Source organism: Hordeum vulgare, chromosome 2H, assembly GCF_904849725.1.
Source record: "Hordeum vulgare subsp. vulgare chromosome 2H, MorexV3_pseudomolecules_assembly, whole genome shotgun sequence".
NCBI lineage: Eukaryota > Viridiplantae > Streptophyta > Magnoliopsida > Poales > Poaceae > Hordeum > Hordeum vulgare.
Window position 1 is genome coordinate 203,633,667 of NC_058519.1, and position 6,000 is coordinate 203,639,666.

General features: G+C 48.6%; 1 pseudogene; it reads left to right on the plus strand.

Annotated features, from left to right (window-relative positions):
* LOC123426137 overlaps nt 1–2,452 on the plus strand; it is a 72,081-nt pseudogene extending 69,629 nt beyond the window's left edge.
* Nucleotides 2,453–6,000: the final 3,548 nt, after the last annotated feature.

Sequence of the window (6,000 nt, forward strand, 5' to 3'; positions counted from 1 at the left end):
TCCTAAATTATTTTTCCCCATCAATTACAGAAGAAAGGGAAGACAAAACATTTAGCAAGTCAAATCGTGTGATAATCTCGCTGACCTATTTACGAAATCACTCCCAGCTTCAACATTTGAAAAATATGTTCATGGGATAGGTATGCGACGACTTCGGGGTTTGCATAGATCAAGGGGAGTTTCTCTTTGAAAAAATAACCCGTTCAAACATTATATTGCACTCTTTTTTCCTTTATGAGTTTACTCTCATGGTTCTCATCAAGGTTTTTAATGAGGTAATATCAACATAAGAATATATGTCATACATCCTATTTTCCTCCACCGGGGTTTTTAATGGGTATATACAAGACATAGTAATTGTCCTCTAAAGCTTAACAGTGAGTTTTATCCTCTCAAGGTTTTCTCACATAAGTTATCAAAAGGACAATAACATATGTTGTATCATTTTCTTTTTCTTTTTTCCATCGGGTTTTAACAGAGTTTTAACAACATATCGAATGTTGTTCTCCTTATATTTTTCCCAAAGTGTTTTTGAAAGAGTTATTTAAGATAATACATGCTGGTAGTTAAAGAGCAATCTCTACTCCTAAAGAGTCAGTTGGTAGCCAGATCTCACCGGCTAATTTTTGTCCATCAATTTTTTTTGTCACCGTTTTCTTTTCGTCCTTGCATCCCACCCGCCCGTGCCCCCTGCCCTCCATCTCTTCCTCGAGTCCCGACCCTGTGCTAGGGTTCCATCCGCCGCCGCCCCCGCCCCCATCTCCTGCTCCGACGCCCCCGCCAATAGACATATATGCCGAGCAGCGGCGGCGGAAAAAGAAGATGGAGGAAGACGCGGATGCCGAGGAGCAGCGGCAGAAGAAGAAGATAGAGGAAGACGCGGAGGCCGAGCAGCGGCGGCAGAAGAAGAAGCTGGAGGAAGACATGGGGGGGGGGAGCGGCTCGAGGACGAGATGGAGCGGCGCCGGTGCCGCGTCAGGGAGTGGCAGGAGAAGAAGCGCCGCGAGCAGCAGGACGGTGTCGGTGGTGTCGAGGCTGATGGCATCGACAAGTCTGGGACGAAGTGGAGCTTGGACGGCGAGGAGTCGGATGAGGATGTCGGCGCCATGGACGTGCCGAACGGGGAAACTAGCGGGGCTAGCATGGAGGAGGACGAGATTGACCCCCTCGACGCGTTCATGAACTCCATACAGTTGTCGCCGGCGACAACATCAAGGGAGAGCGCGACTGCTTATTACGGGGAGTATCATGGAGGCGGCATGGTCTCCAACGATGCCGCCGGCAATGATGATAAGAAAACGCCGATGAAAGCAGCACCCACGGGGAGAATCATGCAAGGGGATGAATCTGACTCAAATTACAGCGACGAGGACCCTCAGGGTGGATCAGAGCTGATAAACCCTGTCAAGAAGACCAAGGCAGAGAAGCTGGTCACCGCCGACCACTCCAAGATCGACTACCAGCCATTCCGGAAGAACTTCTACACAGAAGCGAAGGACATCAAGGAGATGTCGGCCGAGGTCGCCGCCGCCTACCGCGAGTAGCTGGACCTCAAGGTGCGCGGCAAAGGCGTCCCGTAGCCGATAAAGGCGTGGATACAGAGCGGCCTGACGAGCAAGCTACTCGGCACCATCAAGAAGCTCGGCTTCGACAAGCCGATAGCGATCCAGGCGCAGGCGTTGCCGGTGATAATGAGCGGACGCGACTGCATCGGCGTCGCCAAGACCGGGTCCGGCAAGACCCTGGCGTTCGTCCTGCCCATGCTGCGCCACGTCAAGGACCAGCCGCCCGCCGCGCCCGGGGACGGCCCCATCGGCCTCGTCATGGCGCCCACCAGAGAGCTCGTGGTGCAGATCTATTCAGACATCAAGAAGTTCTCCAAAGCGTTCGACGTCAACTGCGTGGCCGTGTACGGAGGATGCGCCGTTGCCCAGCAGATTGGCGAGCTGAAGCGCAGCGCCGAGATCGTCGTCTGCACTCCGGGCAGGATGATCGACGTCCTCTGCACCAGCGCCGGCAAGATCACCAACCTCCGGAGAGTCACCTTCCTGGTGCTGGACGAGGCCGACAGGATGTTCGACATGGGGTTCGAGCCCCAGATCACCCAGATTGTCCAAAACACTCGGCCGGACCGGCAGACGGTGCTCTTCTCCGCCACGTTCCCGCGGCAGGTGGAGATGCTGGCGCGCAGGGTGCTGGCCAAGCCCGTGGAGATCCAGATGGGCGGTCGGAGCATCGTGAACAAGGACATCGCGCAGCTGGTCGAGGTGCGGCCGGACGCCCAGAGGTTCCTCAGGCTGCTGGAGCTGCTCGGCGAGTGGTCTGCCAATGGCAAGATCCTCGTGTTCGTGCGCTCGCAGGACAAGTGCGATTCCTGCTCAAGGAGCTGTTCCAGCACGGGTACCCCTGCCTGTCCCTCCATGGCGGGAAGGATCAAATTTTGGAATATTAATTCACCTTATATTTTGAAATAGAGAGGGTAATTGTTGGTACCAGATCCATGCACCATGATGTGAAACCCACGTATTCATGAGGTGTGACGTTAATTTTAACCAATCCGTCCATGGATGGAACTTCAATACCATGATTGATAGACCAACCCATACAGAATTCCTGCAGACTAACATATATGCGCTAATTTTTTTTAAATATTACATTTTTTATTCTTTTTGAAAAATAATGCATCAAATTCAAAAATTAGAAAAATATACCTGCCTCGGCCACTCTGTGGCCGACTGGAGCTTGTCGGCGTTGCTGCGGCCGACAGGGGGCTGTCGGCCTCGCCAAAGCCGACAGGGAGCTCTCGGCCACGTGGAGGACGATTAGTGGCCGGCCACTGCCACTCGGCCTTGGGAAAGCCGATAGGCCATTCGGCCTGGCCGTGGCCGAGTAGTGGCCAGCACCAGCCCCTTCCCCCCCCCCCTCCCCCTCCTTTCTCTATTTCTTCTCCCTCCTTCTCCCATTCTCCTTATTTCTTCTCTTATTTATTTTTGTTGTTTTGGACGGAAGTGGCATCTTTTTTCCTCTTTGGAATAATCATTCTATTAATTCTAAGAAGAATTCAAACAATGAAAAAATGATACTAAAATGATGTACTCCTTTTCTTGGAAGCAATAGACACATGGAACTAAAATTACAATTTCCTACCTCTTGAACAGATAACAACTAGATTTTGAACATTCGTAAAAAAAGATTAAATTTCGTAAAACTAAATCTGTCACTATTGTCTTTCTCATATTGCTTAGAGCAATGCTACACCCACGAACTATTTTTAGAGGATCAAAGGACAAGCTTACATGAACTGTTTTGAACGTCTCACTCGCGATGATATTTTATGTTGTGTAAGGAGAAGGGCATCAAAACTATATGTCTCACTCGCGATGATATTTTATGTAAGAAACTTATGTGTATTTTGAATGTTAGCTATTTTGCCTACTCCATTTCCCGTCCATATTCCCCCAATCGGCCACGCCATTTTGTTCCCTCCTCCGTTGCCGCAAATATTTCCACGTCTCCATTCCCGCCTAATTTTTTGCACCACCTTTCCCGCCAAATTTTGCCCGTTTCGTTTCCCGGCACCTTTCCCGCCAACTATTTACCCTCTTATTTCCCGTCAAATCTTTCCCGCCTCATTTCCCTCCTCGTTTTCCCGCCATATTCCTGGTCATCTAAGTCTATAAAAGGAGGCATTGGACTGCCTTCCTCCATCATCCAGCCTCACTTGAGAACACTAGAACTGCCTTCCATCCTCCATCATCCAGTGAATATGAGTTTGCCTTGCTCGGATCAGAGCATCAGGCCTAAGAAAATGCAGAGTGCGAGTTTGCCTCGGGGTGTGGAAGCAGTTCGATGTTGCTGCGGTGATCTCTGCAAGGTGAAGGAGGTGACGGATTTTTCAGATTGGTTGGGCATGAAGTTTTTCATGTGCGCCAATTATGAATCTGAACCGCACGTATCTATTTCTGCGTGCCTCAGGCCTCCGGTATGCTCAAGTTATCCAGAGTAAATATGTTGTTGATATTATTGTTTACTTGATATATATATATATATATATATATATATATATATATATATATATATATATATATATATATTGTAGTCTCCTCCTCCTCTCTGCATGTACTATCGTTGGATTGACACGGAAATGCCGGACTGGGCGGTGACCGAGATTCGTGAAAGAGGTCGCCGTGCATGGGCTAGCTTGGACTTGGAAGAGCGCCGCGCGAAGGCTAAAGCAGAGGAGAAAGCAGAGCAGAAGAAAGAGTGGGAAGATTATTGTGTGGAGCAGAGGGCTTTTATTGATGAGATGATAAGGAAGAACCAAGAAGAGAAACTTCGGTTGGAGGAGGTTTACAGACAGCGGGAACAGGCCCGTGAAGCTGAGAGGGAGAGAAAGAGAGAAAGGGCGCGTGCGGCCAAAGCAGCAGAAGAAGCCGGTGATGGAAAAGGGAAATATCCACGCTGGACTCAGTAGATTTATTATAATTTCAGCAAGTTGTATCTTAATTCCAGCAAGTTGTGTCAGCACGTTGTATCTTAATTTTAGCAAGTTGTATTTTAATTCCGGCAAGGTCTATCTTAGTTTGTCTGTAATCTCAAGTTATTGGTAGTATATGTGTTATCCACGAAGAACCAACTAAGCATTTTTGTTCCCGCCTTGCTTTCCCACCATTTTGTTCCCGCCTTGCTTTCCCGCCATTTTGTTCCCGCCTCGCTTTCCCGCCATTTATTTCCCGCTCTTCGGCACCTATAAAACCCTCTCCACAGCAAGGTTGGTAAGGAGTGTGCTCAAAATGTCTCATTATCCTTTCGATCATAGTTTTCACAGTGGTATGTCGGAGTGTCTTCTACGCTTGGCTAGCAATTTCAAGATAGACAATAGAATAGTTTCATGGGACGAACTCATCAGTAGTGACACGCTACTGAATGAGGTTGCTCATGCATTAGCTAGGAAGGGGTGGCCTGCAAGGACATATGAGGAGATTCGGAAGGAACTTCTGCGGTTGAATGAAAGGTGGAAGAAGACAGGCCAGCACATACGCGGTGGAGGTGGAGTAAAACATCCCTTTTTATGGATTGACGATAGCGAGGACGAACACGATATCTTCATGCCGAGTAGCAAGGACAAGAGGGCAGCATCAACGAGTGCCAAGAGTACCGCTTCGTCGAAGGGCCAGAGCTCTGCATCATCGAAGGATGACGACGACTTTATGTAGTTCTTGTTTTATGTATCTCATTTCATGTATCTTATTTCATGTATCTTATTTTATGTATCTTATTTCATGTATCTTATTTTATGTATCTCCGGAATCTTACTTTGTTTGTAATCTCAAGTTATTGGTAGTATATGTGTTATCCACGATGAACCAACTCAGCATAGAAATAGATAGGAATATGTCTCATAGATAAAATACACATAAGTCTCATAGATAAAATACACATAAGTCTCATAGATAAAATACACATAAGTCTCTTACGTAAAATAGACATAAGTCTGAAGTGATACATAGCAGGGCAAAGAGTTTGCTTCACTCACGACGTCTCGGTTGGCGCTCTGGGGGTGTGGGGGGTGTACTCCATCCCCACATGTGGGGGGGCCTAATGTTACGAGGAGGAATCTCGGATCCACCCTCGTCATACTGTGTATCCTGTGTGGGCCAGGGTGGAGGAGTCGAAAACATGTCCAACCACATGTTTTGCTGCGATTGTGGCTCATCTGGTTCACTCCCTAAGCCGGATCCGGACGCCGACACATCATGATATGCAGGAGCGACCATACCTGTTGGATGTGGATGAAACATGAAACCAGGAGTAGGATTGTGATGTTGCGGAGTTGGCTGAAACATGAAGCTCGATGACGAAGCGTGGTGTTGTGGCTGATGCCACGCTGAACTGCCAGGCTCGTCAGGTGGGGGTGGATGTGGCGTCGGTTCCACTCCTTGTAGACGTGGACGTGGCTGATGTCGATGCACAGAGGGACGCGGCACTGGTGTAGGCTAT